Below are 26,588 nucleotides of genomic sequence, written 5' to 3'. Positions count from 1 at the left end.
TTGCCCAACATAGTTCTCCAGCTACTTTTCACTGTTACCAGTGTCCACTAATTTATGGATTATGGCTTCGGAGAATTTGCGCAGGAACAGAGTTCAAAATGGCTTGAAATAATTTGTGTCTGATTTGCTTCTGATATTTTACAGTTATATTTTTTATAATATAAAAATATATAAGAAACATATAATGTAATATATACAGGGTGTGGTCGAATAACATGCTCAAGCAGCCATATGAGGTGATTCCTTATGAAGAGTGGAAAAATAAGAACAAAATATGGAATACTATTTGTTCATTTAAGGTTTAGTTGTTGAGACAATTGAGTTTGGAAATTTATTAATATATATAATATATGAAATATTTGCCAAATATCTTTCTTCTGACAGATGTATGATAACCATAGCGTGACGTAGGTCTGGACTATAACTCTCATAATACCCATTGAGATCTAGGCTGCAGAATTTGCTCTTGAGAATGGTACAACAATGCTCAGACTTGCACATTTGCTACAGCGAAATTTATATTGGGTTGACAACTAAGTGATTGCGGATTTTGTCATTAGCAGGTAATGGCAAAACCCGCAATCACTTAGTTGCCAATTCGATATAATCGTGCAATGGTAACAGCTCAATTCTTGTAGAAGAAAAGTTAGAGGGTGTGACACAGTTATGATCTGATCTGTGTAGCAACGTAACGTTGAATACAGGAAAGTTAGACTTAGGAAAACTCTACATTGTAAGAGATGGGAGATCAAATTTGGAAAAATTCGATTCTAGAAAGCCAGGCCTATCTTTGCAAAAGTGCCAGGTATAAGAAGAATCCTCATAGATTTCACGCAAAAAAAAAAAAGAAAAAGAAAAGAAAGAAAAGAAAGAAAAGAAAAAAGGAGAAAAAACGACCGATTGTCAGGATTTTCTTAGCGTTTCCATACAATTATCGCGCAAGCTCAGCAGGACAGGGCACGGTGTACCGTGAGCACGTACTGTCACACATATGGGGCAGTGTAAACAGAAAGTTTGTCAGTCACTAACCGCCACACCCTCTGTTTCCTTAGCAATAATTTAATACGTCGCGGGGGTGGATTGGCCGGCGTGTGTTTATCGAGCGTATGCAAGCGCCACTAGCGTGTTGCGAATTTAGAATTACCGCTGTTATCGGTGCCGGACCGCCGCTTATCATGCGGCAGCCTGATTAATTAACGGGCCGATTTCCTGCGAGCCTCGTCATCTAACTCGTTCGAACTCTGTATTCGAAAACAGAAGCAGGATATCGTCATCATCAGCTGCAACAGGAATGTTGTACCAATATAATGGTTTTGTGGAGCAGCATAAACTTTCATTTATATTTCGAAGCTTTCTACCCTGTAGCTAATTCCGAAAAGCCACAATAGCGTACTTAATTCGCTACTTTTCTCATAGAATTGTATATTAGGCATTGCAAAGCATGGATATGGCTCAAAGATAACTCAAATTTATTTTCAATTCTGTACCTAGTTCTAGAACCACGATAGCGTGGTTAATTGAAAAATTAATTCGTTACTTTTCTCATAGGATTGTAAATTAGGCATTGCAGAGCATGGATATGGCTCAAAGATAACTCAAACTTATTTTCAATTCTGTACCTAGTCCTAGAGCCACGATAGCGTGGTTAATTGAAAAATTAATTCGTTACTTTTCTCATAGGATTGTAAATTAGGCATTGCAGAGCATAGATATGGCTCAAAGATAACAAACTTATTTTCAACTCTGTACCTAATACTAGAACAACGATAGCGTGGTTAATTGAAAAATTAATTCGTTACTTTTCTCATAGGATTGTAAATTAGGCATTGCAGAGTATGAATATGTCTCAAAGATAACCCAAACTTATTTTCAATTCTGTACCTAGTCCTAGAGCCACAATATTGTGGTTAATTAAAAAATTAATTCAATAGGATTGTAAATCTAGCATTCCAGAGTATGGATATGTCTCAAAGATAACTCAAACTTATTTTCAATTCTGTACCTAATTCTAGAACCACGATAGCATGATTAATTGAAAAATTAATTCGTTACTTTTTTGATAGTAGTGTAAATCTAGCATTGCAGAGCATGGACTTGTCCCAAAGATAACTCAAACTTATTTTCAATTCTGTACCTAATTCTAGAACGATTGCGTACAAACTGATTAATTGATTACTTTTCTCATAGGATTGTAAATTTATCATTGCAGAGCATGGAATTGTTTCAAAGAAGACTAAAATTTATTTTTTGAATATCGAGTTGAATATTTTCCAAACGCAAGATATTCTTCACTTGGGTTCTCTTCGAATTTAATTATCTACAGGGTGATCTAAAGATCAGTCCCACGATCTTTCGGACACATCCGATGATCGGTCAGAAACATGTGTTCAAGAGAAGTTTATCAGCATTCCATCGACTACAAATTGCAATATTACGAATCTTAAGAGAAGTTTTACTCCAGCAAAAGATCAAACGTCATTTCTATTTCCCTTTCTCTACGATTTATTTATCTGTATTTTCTCTAGAAAATGGTAATTAAGGTATTTGAGTGTAAAAATGATCAGTTTAAAGGATACTTTAACTTCATCATTATAAAACTTATCGTATCGAAGTACTACGCTATCTTTCCTTTTCTTTCGTACGATGAATTATACAACATTGAAGCCAAAATATCTTTTAAACTGATTATTTTTCGACCAAAGCACCTCGATACATTTTTCCAATTAAAAAATATATTGGATAGCGTATATGTAAAAATATTGTCCCCTAAAAAAGAAAAAAAGCTGACCGTAACCTCTCGTCTAAGTAAACATTTTCCCAATCTTTTCAATGCTGCAATTCGTAGTCGATCGAAAGCTAATTAACTTTTGATCGAAAGCTAATTAACTTTTGATCGAAACGTTTCTTCCGTCCCATTGTCGAAAGTGGAAAATCTCGGTGACTAATTTTCACACCTGTCCATCTAGATTTTCCTAATCCAAATTTTCCACGCAACATATTCTACCGCAAAATTCTTTTACACGCAAGCCAAACCCGAATTTCTGTAATCTCGTTTCTTGAAGAGAACAACAAGATAAACAACAAATTTCGAGGGCGAAACCCACGTTGAAACGTCGAACGAAGATAAAAATTGGAAAATGCTACGGCGGTGATAAAAGAAAAATACCACTCTCGTGTGTTTACGGCGATAATCGTAAAACACAACGTTCCAGGGAAATATCAACACGAAGAACTTGAAGATAGAAACACGGAGACCGAACGTAGGAATCAACAAATACCTGGCTACATTCTTATCATAGGTTCTACTTAGAGGAACGCGAGGAAGAAGAAGAATCCCTGGCGGACGTCTAGTTCGCGTCGATACTTGGATAGCTTCCTGCAGAAGTTTCCGAAGGGTAATAGAAAAAGTTTCACGGCTCGATCGTATTATCGTTGCCAGACGAGCATCGTCCGTGACGATGTTCCGTTTCTTCGTGGCCGTGCCATCTTTTGTTTCGTCCAGCCAGACGATACAATATCTCTTTTCACGATACTGAAACATCTTAAATTAAACCATCGAGTGGCTACGTCGACTTGCTATCACGCGCCGCAAGCGTCTGCATAATTTTCTAAAGCGAAATTATTCACCCAATAACATCGTCCTCCACCTCGCTCAATTATATTCGCAAAAAGAAAAGTCACTGCAGATTCACAAATTTCGTATTTGGTTGTCCGAAAAGTTTCTTTCGTTTCGTAAGGTGATAATAGACGAACAGCAATTTTTGTTTTATATTATTTTATTGAATTAGGTATGGCGCATTTCCTTCTATTTCTATTGTTATATTCCTGCATAATTCAATAAACTAATTATTGAGATATGTATAATTTTATGTGCTAGTCTAGGTTAGATGCGTAATAGTATTACCTGTATGTGAATATCAGTGTGTAGAAGCATGTGTGTGCACGGCGTCTCAAACACAAATGAACGTGCACTGTTCAGTCGGTTAACAGTCGGGTATGGAAGAAAGTGCCGAGACGCGTGCAAGTGTGTATCGACGAATATCTTTGCAATCATTTATCAAATAAATATATAACTATTCTAATATAAATTTCATGTGTAAATTTAGTGTTCATATACCATTATTTCGGCTATTAAGATCCGAAATTTTCAACACTAATATAAAACAAAAAACATTGTGCGTCTATTATTTCCTTGCAAAACGAAAGAAACTTTTCGGACGACCAAATAATTTCAACGGCGCGTTCAAACCGCGTCTTTTTCTACAAATGCGATAAAACTGCGTTTCAGTAAACGATTTGAAAAATGAAAAGAAATACTTTCCCACTTATCAACGTAAAATGCCCGGAAAAATGATTCGAACGTTGCATCGGAACAGGCTGCGTTCGTTTCCCATAGCGATAAAAGGGAGCGCGCAAGTACCAAGTGGAGTGGGATTGTCTGGGAGTCGCAGCAGTCGACACTTTGGCACGTTTAACACGCGGAATTGCACTTGGCTGGTAAAGAAGATCGGGACAAGGTGGGTGCGCCGTACGCTCAAGTCAAAGGCAGACATTTTTGTAGTTTGCTGGGTGCGGCGCGGCAACGTTCCTCGAAAACGCGCCTTCCGGCTCGTAGAAAGACCGATGGCGATGGGTAGAGTAAAAGGCCGGGCGTACACCGACAGGCTAAGGGGGTGGTGGCTGGCTTTTAACGCAGGGCGGTTAGATTATCCAACTTTTGCCCCTCGCGTTCCGCGCACAATGCGCTCCAATGTAAACGCGTCTGCCGCGATTACGGTTTAATAAAGTTTCGCAGTTGTTATTTTCCTCTTCGATTAGCCGCTTGCTGGCCAACTTGCACTCCGATGAACTTTGTCCCTGTTAGATTCGATTCGTTTTCACGTTCAATTAACACCTTTTGTTTTTTTTTTTTTTTTTTTCTTCGTCCCTCGCTCGGCTATTCGACACGTTCGTTGCGCGTGTAAGAATAGCAGAGACGAAAATAATTATTTGTATAATTAACGCGTTCTGCACGGCAGACTGACAAGTATCGACAAGTATAAATAGGGAAACGGTTAGCCGGTTAAATTCGCTTTGTCGTGTCGTGCAGATTTCTGTATGACGTGCCGCTTAAAAATATATTTGATGCACTGTCGAGCGCAATTTGGCTTTCGGGACGCAAATCTGGCCAAACAATTTTCAGCCGAATTTAGACAGAGTTCGAAGATACGTTTTTGCTCCACGACACCAATCGATTCGATTGGGTTAGCAACTAAGTGATCGCGGCTTTTGTCGTTAGGTGGTATTGACAAAAGCCGCGATCACTTAGTTGCCAACCTAATAAGTTATTGTGTTAGAATTTAGAACATTTCAGAAGAATCTTCCTCTCTGCGGCAGCATACGAAAGTAGGCTTTTTAAAGCAGGATGACTTTTGCAAATTTCGTTTTTGCAATCTAATTTGATTCTTTTTTTCGACCAGTTAGAAGAGTCGGTTTATTGAAATTTAGAGGAAGCTGCAATTGATGGAAATCGTGAAAGAGAAGCAAAGATCGATTTCTACAGTATTTTTAACAGAGCCTGTAACGAGAATTGAAATAATACATTTGAAGATTTATGTCGCTTACGCGTGTCGCGAAAGTTTTGTCGAAATTTGATCGAAAGACTGTTTAGGTTTCAGGTGGAAAATCGTGAAAACCGTGTTTTTTTGTTCGTAACAAGGTTAACCGATTTCGATGAAATTTTCTACACACCTGACAAAAATCTTGAAAACGCGTTGCTTAAATTTTGACTACAGGCCCAGTTAAGAAAGTTGCCAGAAAGCACGTTTACTTTCTCTTCGCAATTCCGACCAACTTGCAATTGCAGCTTCCTCGAAATCTTGTTACACGTCATCCGGTAAACTAGTTCTTCCAAGTTCTCAAAGGTCAAGTAGTCCGGTCGAATTTTTCAAAAGTTATTCTGCTTTAAAAAGTGCAGGACTACTGTACACCCATCGTATAATACGAAAGTGGTGCTAATTTATTTACATCGCATGATTGAATATAAATCGATAGATTCAGCTGCTGCTAATCGGAAGTGGTGTTATTGGAAATTCACAATGGCTATAATCTGCGATCTAAAAACTCGGGTAGAAAAAGCGCGCTTTCACGGGAAAACATAAAAAGCATAAAAACTGAAAAGCACGGTTAATCTGTTAAGTCTGTGCAATGAATATAAAGCGGCAGGCTCATCTGTCTCGCGCACAAGCGCAAAGAAAAATTATTCCATTTCGCAAATAGTTTCATATAGAGGCGTACAAAAGGCAGAAAAACTCGAAAAGCGCTGCTAATCTATTAGATCTCTGGCCGAGTGTAGAGCAGCAGGTTCAGCTGGCGGAACACGAAATAGAATTGCGCGTCCATTAAGCTGGCACGAGAGCGTAACGCGTTCGGATTAGCGAGGCCATTTTCAACGGCAAAAGAATCAGAATGTAGAGGGTGGCAAAGGTTTCAGAAAAGGTAGAGTAGGCTTGATTAAAAGCCGATAACGACATCTCTAACGCGTACCTGACTATCCGATTCTTTGATTCGACTTCACGGCGGAACCGTTGGTTTCTCTTTTTCCCCTCTTTCTGCGCGTCCATCATTCAGCCCGTGGCTCCAAAGCTTTGTACAAGCCATTTAGGAAGCAACGTACGAATGCAGCCGACATACTCTACACGCTAACAACCTCAACATTCAAAAATAGTCTTTTCCCTAATCCATGTTATAAACCACGTTATAAACCCAGACTTTAAAAAATCACCCCCTTCCTAATCCATTTTATAAACTAAATCGAGAAGTTTTTATCTAATTTTAAGAAGTAGATGCCCTCCGAGTTCAGGCTGTGACAGGCTACGCTAGAAATCCTAAAAACTTTGAGCTAAACGATCTTCTATCATCTTCATGTTACGAGCCGTATGTATGAACAAATTAGACAGTCAGATGCTTCTTCTAAGATAGTATCTTCCCACAGTTTCATAATGTGAAATAAAATAAAATAAAATAAACGCAATCGCGCAACTATGAAACGGTTAACCATCGATCGTTGTTGCCTTGTACCAGTGGAAGCCTAGGTAATCCTTCGGTAAGGTGTACGAGCGAGAGCAGAATTTCCATTCTTCTTCAGGCAGGCCGCGTTTTCGCGCGATTAACCGCCATTCACCGCGGTTTATTTCGTCAGTCGCCCGTAAAGCTAATCGACGTGCACGTGTCTCGCGGCGTTTGCTACCTACAGCCTTCCTCCGTACCCTAGGGCCTTCTATTCAAAGTTACCGATAGCCTGCAGAAAATCGCAATTTCTGCATTGAATTTCGCTTTCGGCCAGGTTGATGATCTAGAATTATTTCCGTTTCTTTATGATGAAGAAGTTTGTTTTCGAAGAAGTAGAAGAAGAACGATATAGCTACTCCCATAAGAATTTACACCGTTTGTACTATAATACGAGATGTGTTCGGGTCGATTCGGGTACCCGCAATTACAGGTACTCGAAATTGTAGCCGGGTTGGGCCAAGGGTCCGAAACATTGCAACGTTCGGGTATCTGTGACTTCAGGTACACGAAATTATAATCGGGTTGCGCCGGGATCCTGAAAGTTTGCAACATTCGGGTACCAGCGACTCCAGGTACCCGGAATTGTAGCAGGGTTCGGTCGAGATTTCGAAATTTTGCAACATTCTGGTACCCGCGACTTCAGGTACGGGGAATTATAATCCGATTGTGTAGGAATTCCGAGAGTTTGTGACATTCAAGTACCAGCGACTCCAGGTACCCGAAATTGTAGTCGAGTCGGGTCGAGATTTAGAAAGTTGTAAGTACGATGTTTTTTCTTCATTTTGCAGTCGGATCTCGCACTTTAACTTCTAGGTTTAGAACGTTTTCCATACCGGTCTATAATAGAAATATTAAATCGGGTACCCGATCGTTACGAACGATTTCCGACCCGATTCAATCCCGAAATATCATGACAACTGAGACAAAAGCTTTGGTCACTGTGAAATGCTAGGTGCACGTGAAATTTACTTTAAAAATTGATCGTGTATTCGTATGTTCAACCGTACGATGAATACATATTCACCAGAACGTTGATTTCGTCGGAAAACACATCCACGGTAATCATAACCTAAGAATCTTCAGTGGTGGTCGTAATGTGATCGTAAACCACTGTAGCCAGTCTGAAGATTGCTACGCTCTTACGATAATACCACGTTCAGTCCATGAAATTGAACAACTAGGTCCGCGTATTCGTGCGATTTTTCTACCATTTCGATTCGTGAGTACACAGGAGTCAGGCCTCTAATCAGGAGCTATTGTACGGCGTTTCCTGTGCTGAAAGATAGCGTCGGTCACGTGATGATGGAACAGCTGGGAATTTCACGGAAATATCGAGAACGGTGGGTAGCACCAGTAAGGAAAGTTCGACTGTCGGATCGGTCGAGTTAATCCCTTTGGATACCGCGAGTCCGTGGACGAAACGTGGGAGTGGCTATTGTAGAAGCTAACGAACGCGAACTCTCGTTGATTACGGTTGTCAGAATGTTACTGGCTCCACTAATCGGGCGAACTAGGTTGGTTTCGTCCGTACGAGCTTCGTAGAATCGAGGATTCGTGTGTCAGGTCTCGTAGTGAACAGAATTTTTAACTTCTCATGAATTTCTGGCGTAATATCGATTGGCGGAGTCGCGAGGTCCAACGAGCAGCTCCGCCGTTCTATAAATCGTAAAGCAGTTTATCGATCACGTGTCGTGGTAACCCCGTTATTATCGATAGTGCAGTTCGTTGCTGTCGGTCGTAAAATTCGCGACCTCGTGCGATCGTCGAAAGGAAGATAGTTGGGAATACCGCGGCATGATATGCTCGTTCGATCGACGGTATTAAGTAGTTCGCTATATTCAACTGGAATTCGAAGAGGATGAGTTATTTGCTATCGAATACCGGTACTCGAGGACTAAATACACCAGTTATCAATACTAAAATACGAAACAAATAGGACTCTAGTGTGGAATACTAATACCAAATTCCAAATTAACCTTTCGATCGCTGAATATTACCTATCGAATATCGAATACCGGTATTCGAGGACCAAATACACCAGTTATCAATACTAAAATACGAAACAAATTGGACTCAAGTGTGGAATACTAATACCAAATTCCAAATTAACCTTTCGATCGCTGAATATTACCTATCGAATATCTAATACCGGTATTCGAGGACCAAATACACCAGTTATCAATACTGAAATACGAAACAAATAGGACTCTAGTGTGGAATACTAATACCAAATTCCAAATTAACCTTTCGATCGCTGAATATTACCTATCGAATATCGAATACCGGTATTCGAGGACCAAATACACCAGTTATCAATACTGAAATACGAAACAAATAGGACTCTAGTGTGGAATACTAATACCAAATTCCAAATTAACCTTTCAATCGCTGAATACTACCGATCGAATATCGGTATTCGTATAACAAACTGTCAGATCACCGTGAATATTGACTACCTAATATCGAATAATAGCAGACGAGTGGAATGAACGCCGATTACTCGAATATCTGCCTCGTTCTAAGTACAAACGTAGGAGAGAACTTGACATTTGCCAGGGCGTCGCTAGGAGTAGCTCACGGACGCGAGAGTAGTTCGTGCCGCGTTGAAAAATGGCAGGCTTAATTTCAATTTGCTCCGTCGCACGCGCGTTGAAAGCTCGCGTGATTCTGGCACGTTCACCGACACCGATAGCAGTCCACGGTGTTTATCGCGATGCCGGCTATCGATTGGACGGGATACCCGGGGCCGAGTTCCTTGGTCGCTGTTGAAACTCGCGAGAAAAACCAGTCTTCCGACTATTTCTCTCCCACGCCCTGCCCCTGTCGAGTCACGTGACCCGCTATGTCGTCGTACTGTCGTACGCGCCTTTGGTAAACTGAAGCTTTAAAAGAGGACTGGACGAGCGAAAGCGTGACCGGCAATTGAAGTCCTCTGTGAAAAAAGAAAAAAAAAAAAAAAAAAGAGAAGGAGAAAATAGCGGGAGATAAAATACGAAATACACCGGTGTACACACATAGAGACACGCGTATATACCAGAAGCGTTCTTTGGCAGAGACACAGCAGCCTTTCGGGACGCAATAAAAAGGAAGTGTACCGTCAGCGAGAGGCATTTCGGAGGTCCACTCGAGGAAGAATAGCAGATTAGAATGGCGGCCATTGTGAGCCGTAATATCCGGCCGGCGAGGCCATGAAAGGGGCGGATTACAGAAATTCATTTGCCTCTGAATAACCGGGCTACGTGTGTCGTTTCTGCAGAATAAACAGCGGCAATTTAAGCTCCACGAGTCTCGCTAATCCGCGCGTCGAATCGCGGCTCATAAAGACGCACTTTCACCAACCGCGTCTCAGCCTCTAATAACAGGATCATAGCGCGGCTACAAAAATTTCATTCAACGCGGGCAAACACGAAATTCAATTGGCTGTTTGTGGAAATTTAAGCGCGAACGTTTGCTTGCCAGTGAATCAAGTTCAAGATGTCGGAGATGTTTAACGCGGAGGTGCCAAGTGTGCAAAGTTGGGTTAAACTCTCAGCGAGAACACGTGGTCAGCCAAGATTTTGGATGCGCGTGACGTTGATGTCGAGTGCTACTGACGAGCAAACATATCCTATTTCCGCTCATTGATCTCGATGAAATTAGTATCAATTGGCTGAGAATAACCTGGCCTGAATTATATTTCACGGAATATTTTTCTTTAAAAACACCTATCGCTCAATCTCCAAAGTTAGGCTGACTTTCGTTTTTCTTAAATTTCCATCTGAGAATCACGGTATTCGTATCACGTTGCTGACTTCTTTGTCGATGTTTTCAGAATCCATGCCAATACATTTTCCTGCACAGCTTTCACCACTTGCTAAAAAAAAAAAAAAAAAAGTTAAACAAAATGGCTGTGACATGGAAGTAGCGACCGAGCTTTACTCTGTTAGTTGACGAAACTTTCCAACGAATCTGCGATATCAATTAATTAAGTTGGTATTGACGTGGACGTAACATAGGGGCATTATTGGAGACGCGTGGTAAAACGTGACGCGACAGCGATCAGGGCTGCGAGATGTGTGCGCACAGGGTCAGGTTCGACGCCGATGTCACGAGACCTGCTCGTGCCGCTAATAATCGGTTTATCTACAACGAAACGATGACGAGGTTAGAGGCTTATTAAGGTTAATTTGGTCGGGCCGCGCGGTGTCACGAACAGACCGGCCTCACGTATATTCTATTAAGAGGATATTCCCATTTCCAAGCGTCGTTTCTACAGGACTTCAAACTTCAAAAATGCTAACGCAAATATACACCGAGGGACTGGGAATTTGTCATACGTGTATGGCAGTATTATACGTACAGGTGTGCCGTGTACTGTGCATTATGAATAACTGCCGCGACTCCCAAGAGCCATTGCGAAGGTAGAAAATTTCCTCTAAATTTCACTCGACGAATCCTGATACCCTGAAAATTTATCAAGACGAAACTTCACCGACAGAACTGTTTTCAAAAGAAACTCACTCTCTCTCTCTCTCTCTCTCTCTCTCTCTCTCTCTCTCTCTCTCTCTTGGTAGATGTCTCATTAATTATGTAATCATGCTTCGTTAGCCCGCTGGCTGCTTTCGTTTCGTCGCAGCAAACACACGCCCAGGACCTCCCTTTGTCCGCCTGTTTGTTTGCAGCGCGTGCATCGCGCTCGCCTCCACTCGATTATCGATCACCCCAGCTCGATTTAAAACGTTTAAATAGTCGAATATAACCGGCGCGATTATCACGCGCTACGCGTACTCGATTTAGGGATTTTCAATGCGCCAGGCACATGAAAGCCGATCTGGCTACGTGTGAATCAATCCACGGGGAAATAGGAACCGGCGTTCAAGCCGGGACAGGCGTACGATTTGAAAAGGAAACGAAGGGGGACCATACAGCGTTTGTCACGATAAATACCTGCGTGTTTTACTCTCTGTCGTTGGACGCAATCAGACAGAAAATAGTTGAACCGGCGGGTCATTGAATACAGAATACGGGTATCGAGTATGGTATATATTAATAAATGTTGGATCAGTATCAAACGTCGAATATTATTACAGGAATACTAAATATTAAACGAGTATTCGAATATCAAGTATGGGCTAGCGAATACCGGTATTTGAGTTCCAATTACTGTGCACACTAAACACCAATACTCAAACAACAAATACCAGTACTCCAATAGCGAAAATGGGTATTGAGAATACCGGTACTACGCTTCGAAATAGCGAGTAGCAAATATCGGATAACAAATACTTATTGTCAAATACTAAATACTGGTATTGGGGTTTCGAACATCCCTACCGAATACCAACATCCAAATATCAATACTCAGTAAGCGAATACTGGTACTTAAACATCGAGTACCAAATGCTCGCAACAACGAGTACGTAATCTCAAACTAACATCGAAATAAGTACCATGTAGCAAATGTTCTCAAGTACGGAACATCGAAATGTCCAAATAACAGAGTCTTGAGTAGCAATAATCAAGCATGGAATATTAATAAATAAGTAGCGAAAATACTCAAAGCAGGTAGCATTAAGCAACAAGTGAGCAAAAAGGTGGTCGATGAACGATAATTAAATGGTTGCGCGAGTCTTGATTTTGGCAGAGCCGACGTGTTAGCGTGAACAATCGGCTTCGCGCGCACAACGACGAGGTTAATCGTTAAGCGGCGCTGCGTTGTAATTCGTGTCATCGGACTCAGCCGGAACAAAGCGTCGGCTGTTAACGCGGCTCAACGAAACGTCGCTTCGTCCAACTGCGAATTAATCGCCAGCACACAAAGAGCCATTTCACCGGATTGAAGGTGATCCAAGCGCGTCACTTGCACGCCGGCTAGCCAGTAGTTTCTCGCGATTAACAACGGTAGAACAATGCCTGGGCGAGGAAAAACCCCGACCCTAAATTCATTTCCGGGCCGTGCTGCTATCGTATAACCAACGGGGGACATTGTGCTCGAACGCCGATCGACGACGAAGAAAATTTGAACCTGCGATCGAAGAAGAGGGAAGGAGAGTAGGACGGAATTAATTAAAAGCGAATATCGCGAGGGCTCTCGCTGGCTTTGTCGCGTTCGAAGAGGAATCAACCGACGACAAAGCGGAACCAGACAAACGGGAAGAAGCGTCGTTGCGGATGAATCGCGTGCACAAAGGCCGACCCGACGATATCCATTACCGCGACAGACCGGACCTCTATGTTCACCTCGAGGCTTTCCAGGCGATATCGAAACCTTCCTTCCGTGCATGTGAACTGTGTAACCCTCCTCCATCGTTTCGATACCGCCATAGTCCACAATATTTTTCACCTGCCTCTCGCAATGTTCTTGCATTATTATTTCACGTCCGAATCAAACAGAGGAGGTTACCGTATAACATTCTTATTTTAACAGGTTAGCAAATTAAAACGAGAGGAAGAAATTCTTGTAAAATCTAATATACGTGATCATTTTTTTTTTCTTTTTTTTTTCCAGAGGAACCACGTTTCTAGATATTACCGCGTGTTATAGATACGAGAGAACATGTGTGTGGAGGTTTATCGATTTGTTCAGGTTCGAGAGTAAGTCGAAGCTGCCACTTACTTGGAGCCAGACTCAACGACAGGACCCAGGCTTTTATTTCAGCCTCCATTAAACCGACTACATCGTTCTGACCCGCAGTTTACGTATAACTTCGCGTTGGAGAGACGGTGATGGTCGCGTTTGCTTTGAATTCCAGTTCTTTTTTTTTGTTTTTTTCTCCTCCGCGTCCGAAACTGCGAATCGAAATACGGTAGGATGAACGAGGTCTGCTCTTGGTCCTGCGATTCGATTTGTTTTTCCTCCGATACGATCAACAATTAACGCGATCGAACAAGATACGTACGATATCGATTTCGTTAATATAACTTACACCTAACCTATCCAACTTTCCCAAGCTGCAATTCTCCTCAGAAGCTGCTTTGGTTAACCTAACCTGAACCTAACCTAGTAAACTTTCCTTCAGCGATACTGTACCAAAGTAAATAAAAATATTCCCGGATGAAAACAGACGATACCTTCGAGGACTCGTTAATTGAACGTCCTAACCTAACTTTTAAACTGGGTTCGCATTTCTAACGGTATATCTCGTTCCCAGAGGCCAATGTAACATTAATCCCTCGCTCTCCGGGGCTCCAGCGATCGTCGAGTACCGACAGACTGTCGGTGCATCCGTTCCACGTCTTTTACGATCCTCTCTGGCAAGAAAGTAGATACTTAGATTTTCGCCAACAGATAAAGCACTTTTCTCCTTCAAGCTGCTTATCTTCTTAATAAATTAATTATCGTATATTCATTCTGGAAATTCTTGAAATTCAGTTCGCTTCAAAATTTTCGATATGATCGAGGTTAGGATACCGAGGGCCAACCTGTTATTGTTAATTTGTCATATATCTATGATACCAATTAACAGTTTCAACTGTTTATTCGCTAGTTCGTACTAGGTGGCAACTTTTGCATAAATACAACATTATGATCGATCGATCGATCGTTTCATAATCGGTAATCACGCGTAGTATGCCATCAATGAGCGTCCTAATTGCGAATGACAACGCAGTTATAGGCCGAGTTAGAATCGAAGCTGGGAAAGCTCGCGAAGAACGAAATAAATTCCCTGTCCCTGGAATTCGTTTTATCGACTTCCGGCTTCGATGATACGCGAGGACGACGAGGGGAGCAGCACGATGGAAAAGTCAATTACTACCTCGCGAAGGGACAAATCTTTCGAGAGAAATGGAATTTGTCCGCGTTATGGATCCCGATATCTCTCTTTGTGTTCGTCGAGTTCGATCAACGATATAGCGAGCTCGTGAAGTTAGCCAAGAGTCAAAGTAAACATATTTTGCCTGTTAGAAGTAGGGAATTGATAGAAATACGACGAGTCGATGGAAAGATGAAACCTCTGTCAGGTCCATACGAACAACTGTTTTAAAAAATATAGAGTTCGAATTTATATAGTAAATTACTTTGTCTATGACAACGAGAATGATATGGACGTTTTAATTTGAAAAAATTAATCAGAGGTTAATCAAAAGGCACAAGAAAGAAAAGAAGAGGTTAGGCGAAATATCATTAGGGCGAAGTATTATGGATCATCAGCGAGCCACGTGACAATATGGCAGCACGTGAAGCAGAGACAATAAAAAGACATTGTCTGGACCAGGGAGAGGGAAAATTCAATTTCGTTGCCGCGAGCAGCGTAAACTGGCGGTCAAGCGTATTTCATCTCATTATCACAGCAATTTACTAAAATTCATTACGGATTATCGTGCGAGCCGCGTGATTCCATTATCGGGCGGGGATAATTAAAGGCGCACCCTTATCGACGAATCACGTCGAGCCAAGTCGCCCGGGAATATTCCTAATAATACAGCATATCACTTCTTTCTTTCTCCAATCTTTATCTTCAAATTTTCGAGTCTAGTATCGCAAGTTCACCAATGTGGCTTTCTTAGAAAATCCTGAAGTTCATTATCGAACAGGATTTTAGAATATTTTTAATAAACCGATCGCGAAAAAGATTTCAGGATAGGAAAGAGCAGATTACCTTTATATCAATGAACTTTTCTTAACATTCAAAAACACCAAAATGTAAGAAAAATATGGAGCAATACGTTAAAGAAGCGAAACTTTGTTGCCAAGTTTAGAAGAAATGAAACATAACCTCGATCTTAATAAATATTGGACTAATGCAAAGATATACAGTAAAGAAAGAACTACGAAACCTCCGAAACTTTAAGCCATACTTTCACAACACTCAAAATTACACTAACAAGAAGAAACTTTATCGATAAGTTTATAGATATCAAACATAACCTCAATCTAGACTAAATATTGCGCTCTTCCAGGGACAAATATAGTTAAAAGAGACTGCCAAGTTCCCAGAAATTCAAACCATATATTCGCAAAAGCTAAAACCGCGATAACAAACTGGAACTTCATCGCTAAGATTGGAAGAATCGAACATAACCTTGATGTAGATAAATATAAAATTGGATGCAGTTTTCCAAGATGAAATATATTCGAAAAATGGCTTCCGAGTCCCTGTAAATTCAAGCCATAGAAAATACTGGAAACATACGCAGCGAACAACCGGAGGAAGAGGAGAAGGAGGGTGATATCAAGCTAGGTGGAATTTCAACGACGAGCGCGAGAGGCGGCCAGGAACTATGCGGAAGAGAAATTCCACAGGGGTGGCGGAGGAAGCAGAAATATGCTGAGGCCGTGGCGACAGGAGAAAATGGCTGGTCGTCTTCGACGTGACTCTTATTGGAAAATTCATGGTGCACGCACACACGCGCAGTCGGATAGCACTGCGATACGGGGAGTTGGGGGATCAGTTCCTAGTTCCGTTTAATAGCCCGACTTCAGCTTGGCTCAACACCGTCAACTCGAATCGTGAAAATTACGCATTCCGAATTTTCCTCAACTTTCCGACTGCTGAGGAAGAGCTTAGACCTGACTTGCAATTAGATCATCTTTAAGAAACGTGCAAAACATTATCTAAATATTACAGGAAAGTGGAGATGTAAATTATTGCACAAATAAAAGTTTCAATCGTTAATTTGAAGATTAGGTTTAATTGAAATGATGTTAAGTTGTTAGGTTAGGTTCAGATCGAATGACAATTCTGATCAAATCGATGTTCACTTGGGTCAAGTTTGCGCCAAGTTAATATTGAGTTGGGTTAGGTTCGTGTTAAATTACGGTTAAGTCAGGTAAATCTGGGCCAGGTTATGAACATAGACGTGACATGAAGTGTAGGTTAGGTCAATATTATGGTTGGAATAGATTTACCAGATATGCTGTTACACTGGTATCGAGATTAGTCTTCGATCAGATTAAGTTAATACATAATCTGTATTCGGTACATCGAGCTGTGAGCTTAACACACAGGAAAACATGTGGGCACGTTCATTTCATGCAATTTGCACCTGTTAGAATCGAGCAAAGGGTTCGATGAACCGTGGTATATACGAACTGAAGTTCAGTTTGGGACTAGGCGTTTACCTAACCTATATTTCGTACATCGATCAAAAGACTCGCTAAATGATTTATTTTGAAGTTAAACGACCCAACGAATGATTCAGTCGGGACCAGAACAGATTTTTACCTAATCAACACTCGACGATTCCATCAGCGAACTCCATGATGGAATAAATTTAATTTGCGTCAAGTTGTTGCCTAACATATCTGCGGATCCAACTTTAGGTTAGGACACGATTCCAATTCATAGATCGATGAATATAGGTTAGGTTGAGCCGATGCCTAAATTCCACCCGATAGATCGAGCGGCAGACTCGATAAAGGGAAAAATGGACGAGCAGAGATACGGTTTCGCAATCGGTGCCAAGGTGGGTGCTTTTTCACGCGATGAACTTCTGACGTGGAATGGTAAAACGAAGCCAGGCAACTGGGAGAAAGAAAGGACGCGAGAAAGGGGAGAAACGCAAGGGTGAGAAGGGTGCAGACATGACGCAGGCCAGTGGGGAAAGAGAGGGGAAGAGAAAAAAGTGTTCGCAGAAGTGGTCCTCGATGAATCAAAGCCTCCCTCGGTCTTTTCAGCACGGTCTGTACTTATCGCGCGTTTTATACGGGCTACGGCTGAAAAACCGTTCCTGGACCACGTCCCAGTCTTTCTTCTCCTTTCACCCTTTGCCCTTCGTGCCCACCCTCTATTATTAATTGCTTTGTTCAATCGTTGTTCCGACAGTCTTTGAGAAGCCTGGAATATGCCAGCAAAGAGAAGTGGGAAAATTCTATTCGATGCCTGAGCTAAATTGAAATTAAGTTAGGTTAGGTCTAGGTTAGGTTAGGATTCAATCACGATCATCACATTCAATTTCTGTTCGGTTTGGTTAGAGTTGCAGTAAATTAGTGTTGAACTGACAACGGATAGAATTAAGCGAGATAAACCTGGGTTAGAGGGGGAAAAAAAAGTCAATCGCAGGTGTGACGAGGTTAGGTTGGATTTTAATCAGATTCGAATCAAACCGACTCTCGTTTCAATTACATTTAGATCAAATTATCGTCGAACTGGGTCACATCTGGATGAAACCTAGGTTAATTTCTTCGATTCGAGGATTTATGCGCCATTAAAAACGCAAATCCCTGCGTACTGTTCAATCCCTTTCTATCAGAATCTATGATATCGATATGGCCATTCATAATAATCTATGACCCTGATATTATCTGATAACGTATGCGATACTAACGCTATCTATTGATTCCATTTGTGATTACACCTTGTTAAATGCAGGCTGCATATTCTACGGATTACGCATTAGAAAATTATCAAATATATTACACCAATTATAATTTCAACAATTAGCTTCGTGTCCCAAAATCCCAAACTAATAAAGAGAGCCACAACCGAACATTTAGGCCACAGAAATCTCACGTTATGGACAATATTGGACACCGTAAAACCTTCTAAAAAAATATGCAAGGATTAAGAATTAAGCGAAGCATTAGACCCCACAGTTCCTATTTACACCATAGAATACTTCTTTTCAGCCAGTAGCTTCGGTAGAACAAAATCGTTCGAAGCAAAAATCAGCCTGTGGATCAAACGAAGGATGACGTCACCAGACGTTTGCCTTCGAAACAGTGAGACGTTGCGGAGAACGGAAGTGGCGAATCGATGCTCGAGCAGACAGTGGAAAGAGTAGGGGGACAGGCTGACGCAAAGAAGAACTCGATAAATAATCAGGCAACGGAGCGAAAGGGACGAGGTGGTTCTCGGATTGCCCGGGATCTGGAATATCCGCTAATTTATTTGGGGTCGCAGTCGTTGGTCGTTGGATCGTATCGCGTTTCACTTTCGCCATGAAGGCTTCTGGAATAACGTTCGACAAATGCTCGCCGCTGAAATAAATCTACCTCCCCTTTGCTCCCTTCCGCTCTTTATGTCTCGCACGCTGAAACCTCCATCGCGTGTAAATATTCCAGGCATCGATCACGCGTTTCGTTCGAATGCAGATTATCCCCCCTTCGATGGGAAGAATTCGACGATAATGGCTTTGCGTTTGGTGGAAGGAAACTTTGCCCATCACTTTTGCACTTGGAATTTCGAATTTGTTTCGACTTTGGTGCTGCCGGGTGTTAAGTGGTTGGAATACGATACGCAACGACGAATCTGGGATTCTGGAAAGTTGGTGGCAAACTTCAGGGTTGCGCATACAGCACTCGTGGAAAGAAGGCAAAAAGCGAGCAGTCGGAAGAAACGTTTTTAACAACGAGCCTGTGAAAAGCTCGTAAGAAGCGTGTGACACGTTTACATCGAACCAGTGTAACGCGTTGGACGTGTGCCATATATCAAAGACCAGAAGATTCTGAAATACCGACAGATGACGTTCAAGGCTGTGGAGGATAGAAATCGGTTGGTGTCTTTAACTTAGAAGAAAGAGTTTCGTAAAAAGTTGACGAGAACTGCAACACAAGCTGTCCAAGTTTGCCAGCAACTTTCTACATCTCGCTGTTGTAGCGCTATGATTCTGTCGAAGATACACCGTAGGCTGATGCATTGTTGGATTTCTGTAATTTAATCTGTCAGGTTGATTTCAATGAATTAAATTAGGATTAGATTAAACGCAAATTCTACTTTACTGAGCTTCTGACAAGGATCGCAGAGACTACGTTTTAATTCCTTGCGTCTACGGACGACTCTACGATACGGCAAAAGCGTTGCGAGTGTTTTGGAATTTTTCATAAGAAAAATCTTAGCCAAATGATATGGTTTCGAGGGAAAATGCGGACTTACGAAAATTTAATAACTCGGCAAGTCTGTTTCCGATCGAACAGACGAGGATAGCAACGCAGCACTGGCGTACCCCGAGAAAAACTGTTGGTGGCAAAATTACAAATTCTTTCTTCGCGCGTTTTTCCCTCCGCCTGTACGATACGTAATTTTCGACGCGCCAAGAGCGTCGGTTGATCGTCGAAGGTGACTATTTACGCGGACCTCGATGAATTTGGCAAATTTAAGGGCGCAGGGATAGAATTACATTCTGAGCGTGATAAAGCTCGGCGACTGGGCTCTCTTCCAACAGTTTCTACGACAAAAGCCGACTAGGGGGCAAGTTGCGAGCTACACAATCTCCGGTATCCTCGTCGCTTGGCTGAGCAATAAGGCTGGCCCCGGTATCTTCGGACAACGCGATCCAACTTTTTACGAGCGGAACAAGTCTCGTCCGTTCCTTGATTCGTTTGATCCACACACTCCACGGTTCCATTTCTCTGTTGTCCTTGTCTTAAGCAAAGCTATTATTACCTTTCTTCTTCCCTTTTCCACGTCTATGTCTTCTTCTATCGAGTATTTATTTTCCTTAAGCGTTTAAAACCGTATCTTCAACCATCGACGATACCAAAGATCTTTCGCTGGTAATTTTTTTTTATCATAGGCTTTCCAAAAACACCTTACGGAAATAATAGCTGGAGAATAATGCTGGTTATTATTTCAGCACGCTTATCTCCCTTTGCAAGCTGCGGATAATTATATGCGATAAGGAAAGCTATAATCTTTGCGAATATATTAATACGCGAAAACCAGCTGGTTCTCTTAACTGGTCAGCACTCGAACATTTTAGAAATGTTGTCAACTTCGTGCCCCCCGATGCAAGATTTTTGTCTACGATATTACAGGATTTTTTATTTATTTATTGATCGATAGATCTATTTACAATTAAATAGTTAATTCACAAGTCGTAATTAATAGTTTACAACTCATAACAACTCGGTGACTCGACTCTCCACTCCTCACAACTCGACTTCTCACTACTCTACTGTCAACTCACAACTCGACCACTCGACTCTCAACTCACGACTACTCAACTCACGACTACTCAACTTTTTTTTTTACGTGGGGAAATCCTCATGGACGCCTGGCCGCCCTCTGGGGGGCGGCGGCGACTACTCAACCTACGACTACTCAACTCACGACTACTCAACCTTTTTTTTACGTGGGGAAATCCTCATGGACGCCTGGCTGCCCTCGGGGGGGGGGGGGGGGGGCGACTACTCAACCTACGACTACTCAACTCACGACTATTCAACTCGACTCTCACCAATCGTCTCCCCGGTAAAACTGCCAGGCCCTTTTTGGCTTAACGGCACTTAGGCCTTCCCGCAATATTATTTATGGGGTTTCACCCGATATTTCTTAGGCCCTTTGTCCACGATACTACAATATATACCGGTCCATATTCGTCTTACCATTATCTATACACAGAGCTACGTATTCTCAACATCTTCTCGAGAGGATCTTCCTTCACCATCGTTGTTACAGATTTATCTGAAGAACCGCTTTTCCAGTTGAACCAAGCAACCATGAGCCTCGAAACGATGGAAATATTTTTACAAATCTGTGAATTACTCCTTCCAAGGACGTTGATACATATTTATATATCTTCCTTTTTCTTTTTTTAATTTTTTTCTTTTCAAACATCTTATAGTTTCTTAGTAAGTTCACGAGGCTCGTGACAGAGGCTGGAGCAGAGAGCAGCACCTCTAATTAGCCCGATTAATATTCGAGTTTGACCAAAGGAATGCGACCTGTCGCCGCATTGCTCGTCCACGGTTATCCGCGTATTGTAACCCTGTCGGCTCCGTGAAGAGGCTCCGTTGTACGAACATTCCTGCGGAGTTCAATTAGAGGGTTCGGCTCGTTATACGCGGGCCGAGGCGAAAGCCAATATTCTGCTTCCTTGGACCGTCTGAATTAGGACGTCGGTGTCTAATTACACGGCGTATAGCGTCGACGAAACCTGGCCACACCTCGCACGATGGATTCACCCGTGAGATATTACGTCCACCCTGAACCATTTCCTCTCCAACGATTATTCTCTGACCATTCGTCCTTTGCATCTTTTTGCTCCCTTTTTACTTTCTACACAGAAGCGGGAGATTTCCAGGTTTTTGTCCTTATTTGTATTACAGCGAAGAGCGACAACTTTGAGATTCGTGAGACGTCTGATCAACTACCGACCGATACTACTTGAACTTGTATTGGGTTGGCAACTAAGTGGTTGCTGATTTTGTCATTAGTTGGTGTTGACAAAATCAGCAACCACTTAATTGCCAACCCAATAATTCCTTAAGAAGCTATCGTGTGTGTGTTTGGGGGGACGTTGATCGAGTTTAATGATGAAATTTGACTTTCTCCGAGCTTCTCATGGAGAAAATACAGGGGTCGCCCAGGAAGTAATACCAGTTTCGAAACAACGACGATACAAATGCATTTTAAAAAGATCTCTTCATTGTAACTTTAGTACTAAGCTGTATTTTTATAGCTTCTGTGTATTTCAGTTCACACGGCCATCGTCTTACGTAATCCTGCGGATCATCGTTTCTTACGAAGGATTATCGACGAAACGAGTTTTGAAGTTTTCTAAAAAACTGCAGCGAATTACAAATATTAGGTTGTCCGAAAAGTTTCTTTCGCTTTATAAGGAAATAATAGACACGCGCAATGTTTTTTCTTTTATATTAGTTTATTGAATTACGCACGAACGTAATAATAAAAATCATACCAAATTCGATGAAATAATATAAAACAGAAATTGTTCATCTATTATCATCTTATGAAACGACAGAAACTTTTCGGACAACCTAATAATTCATCTATAACTCTATTATCGTTAACTGTTATAATTCGGTAACAAATTCCTTTCGCGAGAATTTTTCCAGCCTTCGAAAAGCATAAAGCGTCAGCGGAATTTTAAACGTGCGATACAACGATAATATAAAATATTTAAACAGAAAATTTCCTATGTCTTTAGTACGCGAATACACGAACGAAGTTAGGCGACCTTCTCAAAGTACATTCCATCGTTTTACATGGCTTTTATATCTAAGTGCAGAAAGTACTAGCCTCGTACATGACAGAATTGGGCACGGAATACAGATCTAGCAACTGATCTAGCAACAAATGTGGAAAGAAACTTCTTTCTACCACTTTATATTTATCGACTGAAACGGTGAAGTTTGTCTGAAACGTCTACGTAGGAAAAAGTTGTGCCAATTAACTGGTAGATCCAGCTGAGAGCCAAAAGTTGGCGGGAAACTTCTACCTTTCAGCTACGATTTTTCCATTTTGCTGAAAAACTCGTCCGTACAAAGGAGCGAAACGATCATGCAAACTGACAGCAGACGCTTACGTTCGCTAATTGTATCGCCAGTGGCGGTCGCGATGAAATTACTGGCAGCAAGATTTTTCCTTTGCCAGGTTAAAACAGCTCTAACGGCATTAGCCGTGTTTTCCTCTTCCTTTTATCCGTCAGCGGAAAAACAGCCAGTCACCTGGAGCACGTTTACGCGCAGGACTCGAAAAATTCCCGAAACTATCAGTCGCCGTTGCAATTGCAAAAGCTTGTGACCCGAATCTATCGGCCTGAGCGAAAGAGATTCCCCAAGGGATCCGTTAATCCCTGTCCACAGAGTGTAACGAAGAACCTAAACTCGTGAGTCTAAGTAATCCTGACCCGGATAAAGGTAGAATTTTTGTTCGTTGGAATTTTACCTTTCCACGTTTCCAATTATTCTTTTTTCTTCCCCCCCCTCTCACTCTCTCTCTTTCTTTTTTTCTTTCTTCTTGCAGATGACGTTCGTTTAAAAATCGCTCGATCGAGAAGGACGCGACGACGAGGATCTGCTGGGAATGTGACGGTGAAGCAAGAGTCGGAGAGAGGAATAAGAGAGAAAAAGCTGCGGAAAGTAATCCCGGAAATGCCTTTGCAAATCAGAGTGAGAGCGTGCCTCTTATTTCTGTCAGCTCGAACAACCGTCCGCTTTTTCCTTTCTTTGTCTCTGTTCCTCTCACTGACGTTCTATAACCGGCTCGCTCGACCAGGAGGAAGCACGAAGGAAGCGGCAGATAAGATGGAAAGAAAAAGAAAGGCGAAGCGCAGCGGGTCCTTTGAGGAACGTGCTGCGTTCCCCGCGGTCCTCTACAGCCACGATACCCTTTATGCGAGCGTATATAAAATACATAAGAGTCCTCGAAGCTGAAGCTGCGCGAACAGAGAAGGTTTACCCCGCAATTGAAGCAGTTCGAAGCATCGCGGCCGGCAACTTTTTGTCCTCGTGGTAGCTGGAAAATAAGATTCCCACAGATTCTTCGACGATCGCAACTGCAACATGGAATCTCTGTCATCGAGATGTTAACGAGTTTCGGACGATGTTGGAAATCTGAAAGTTGTCGTTCTGTTGCTGCGCCCTCTGTTTCTTAATCTTCGGGCTCAGAGCTCAGAGATCCAGCTGTGGCTACTTGGCCAACCCATCGGCTGACGCGTTGCGGACTGCCTAATTGTCCTGTTCGTACGTGCACCGATGTCTTTGTCGTGATTTGGTTAGTGCTTTATCACGATCTTTACGGTGCTGTAAATATCACGGACCGAAAGTGTCAGTTTCGACAACGTCGGATGAATCCAAAAGAGTTACGTAACCGCGAACAAGTTTAGGCTACGTTTCTGTTGAGTTCTCATTATACAAATATATATATATAATAGGTTTGATTAAGTTTGATTAGGTTTGGATTACGTTTGGTCAGGTTTGATTAGGTTTGCTTCAGTTTAATCAGCTTTCGATTACATTTGATTACGTTTGAGTAGGTTTGAGTTAGCTTGTTAGATCGATTTGGTTAGTGCTTTATCACGATCTTTACGGTGCTGTAAATATCACGGACCGAAAGTGTCAGTTTCGACAACGTCGGATGAATCCAAAAGAGTTACGTAACCGCGAACAAGTTTAGGCTACATTTCTGTTGAGTTTTGATTGTACAAATATATATATATAATAGGTTTGGTTAGGTCTGGATTACATTTGGTCAGGTTTGATTAGGTTTAATTCAGTTTAATCAGCTTTCGATTACATTTGATTACGTTTGATTAGGTTTGAGTTAGCTTGTTAGATCGATTTGGTTAGTGCTTTATCACGATCTTTACGGTGCTGTAAATATCACGGACCGAAAGTGTCAGTTTTGACAACGTCGGATGAATCCAAAAGAATTACGTAACCGCGAACAAGTTTAGGCTACGTTTCTGTTGAGTTCTCATTATACAAATATATATATATAATAGGTTTGATTAAGTTTGATTAGGTTTGGATTACGTTTGGTCAGGTTTGATTAGGTTTGCTTCAGTTTAATCAGCTTTCGATTACATTTGATTACGTTTGGATTACGTTTGATTAGGTTTACTTCAGTTTAATCAGCTTTCGATTACATTTGACTACGTTTGGTCAGGTTTGATTAGGTTTGAGTTAACTTTGGTTTGTTAACCGACGGTTCGACTCGATCTACCGATCGACCAAGAAATAGGAGAAAAAGAAGAAGTTGGCGATTTTTCTTGAGACAGACGGAGCAGAGTCCTCGTGGAGACGCAATCCTCGGAGCGGAACGATTTCATCGAGCGTGAAGAATACGTAAACCCGTGCGCGATTGGCGGCCCTTAAGCTCTCTTCTTCTCTCCGGGCCGCATAAAAGGCAGTCGACCGTTTCTGCCTGTAATACCCGTGGGCAAAGGACCTCGTTATCGGATTTGCTGGCGATGTAATCGACCGCCACGACCCGCAAAAATCTGATTCATAGCGACGAGACGCGGTCGTGTCGCCGCATAATTGCCTTTAGACGAAGGATCAACATATTTCTTCTATCAAATCTCGGTTGAATCCGCGATAGGACCCCTTCGTCAGTGATGCGAGAGATCATTAAACGGCAGACATTTCGTTTGGGTAAAAGTCGGGTGGAAGTTTCATGGATTTGCTCGTGCAGATAAACTAATTACTCTCAGAGCAACTGAGACTGTAAGACAATAAAAGATAGACAGCTTTGTGAACTTCGGGCCTCGAGGTGCAAAAATCATTTACGAATTTCTTTCGATTTAACATTGAATGAATTTTCGATTTCTATTCTTTCATAATTAAACGCACACTGTACGTGGTTAATTAAAATTAAATCGATAAATTACTACAGACGTTACGTGGCAGCCGCTATCAGTTTCAGTTTTTTGATCGGATTAGCTCTCGGGATAGCTTACGAGATCTAGTTAAGTCCAGGTCTAACGCCTCGTTAGGTCTATATTAAGCCTACTTAGATGCAGATTAGGCCTGGTTAGGCTTTGATGTAGATCGAGCCTGATTATGTCTATATTAAGCCTGATTAAGCTCAGATTATGCCGATGTCAGTTTATGTTGGTTTACGTTGCATCGAGTCTGCTCAAGTTTCAAATGAATTCGGTTAAGTTCAGATTACATGGATGATTAAATTTACATCACCTGCCTGTGCGAATTAATATTAAACCCGATTAACTCTATACTCCGATCAATTAAGCGTAGATCAGGCCAAGTTGATTTTATATCGAAACATATCCAGCGAAGACTTCACGTAGTCGCGTGTACATTGCGCAGGATTAAGCTTACATCATGCCGTTTAAGTTCACATTAGGCCTGGTTAAGTCCAGATTGAACCCGGTTAAGCCCGGATTAAGCTTGGTTAAGTGCGAATTATCCT

General features: G+C 41.8%; 1 protein-coding gene and 1 long non-coding RNA gene across 6 annotated transcripts in view; both read right to left on the bottom strand.

The window, feature by feature from the left end:
• Positions 1-26,588, bottom strand: part of Alpha-man-iib (alpha-Mannosidase class II b) — a 180,384-nt gene that overhangs the window by 49,252 nt on the left and 104,544 nt on the right. The window lies entirely within an intron of this gene.
• Positions 20,744-21,128, bottom strand: LOC139995237 (uncharacterized). The gene is made up of 3 exons (XR_011801920.1): positions 21,107-21,128; positions 21,006-21,031; positions 20,744-20,892 (listed from the first exon to the last, which is right to left on the bottom strand). It is a non-coding gene; the product is annotated as an uncharacterized lncRNA (long non-coding RNA).

The sequence above is a fragment of the Bombus fervidus genome, chromosome 15 (genome assembly GCF_041682495.2).
Source record: "Bombus fervidus isolate BK054 chromosome 15, iyBomFerv1, whole genome shotgun sequence".
Classification (NCBI taxonomy): domain Eukaryota; kingdom Metazoa; phylum Arthropoda; class Insecta; order Hymenoptera; family Apidae; genus Bombus; species Bombus fervidus.
Note: the sequence above shows the minus strand (reverse complement) of the source record. Positions and strands in the feature narration are given on the sequence as shown.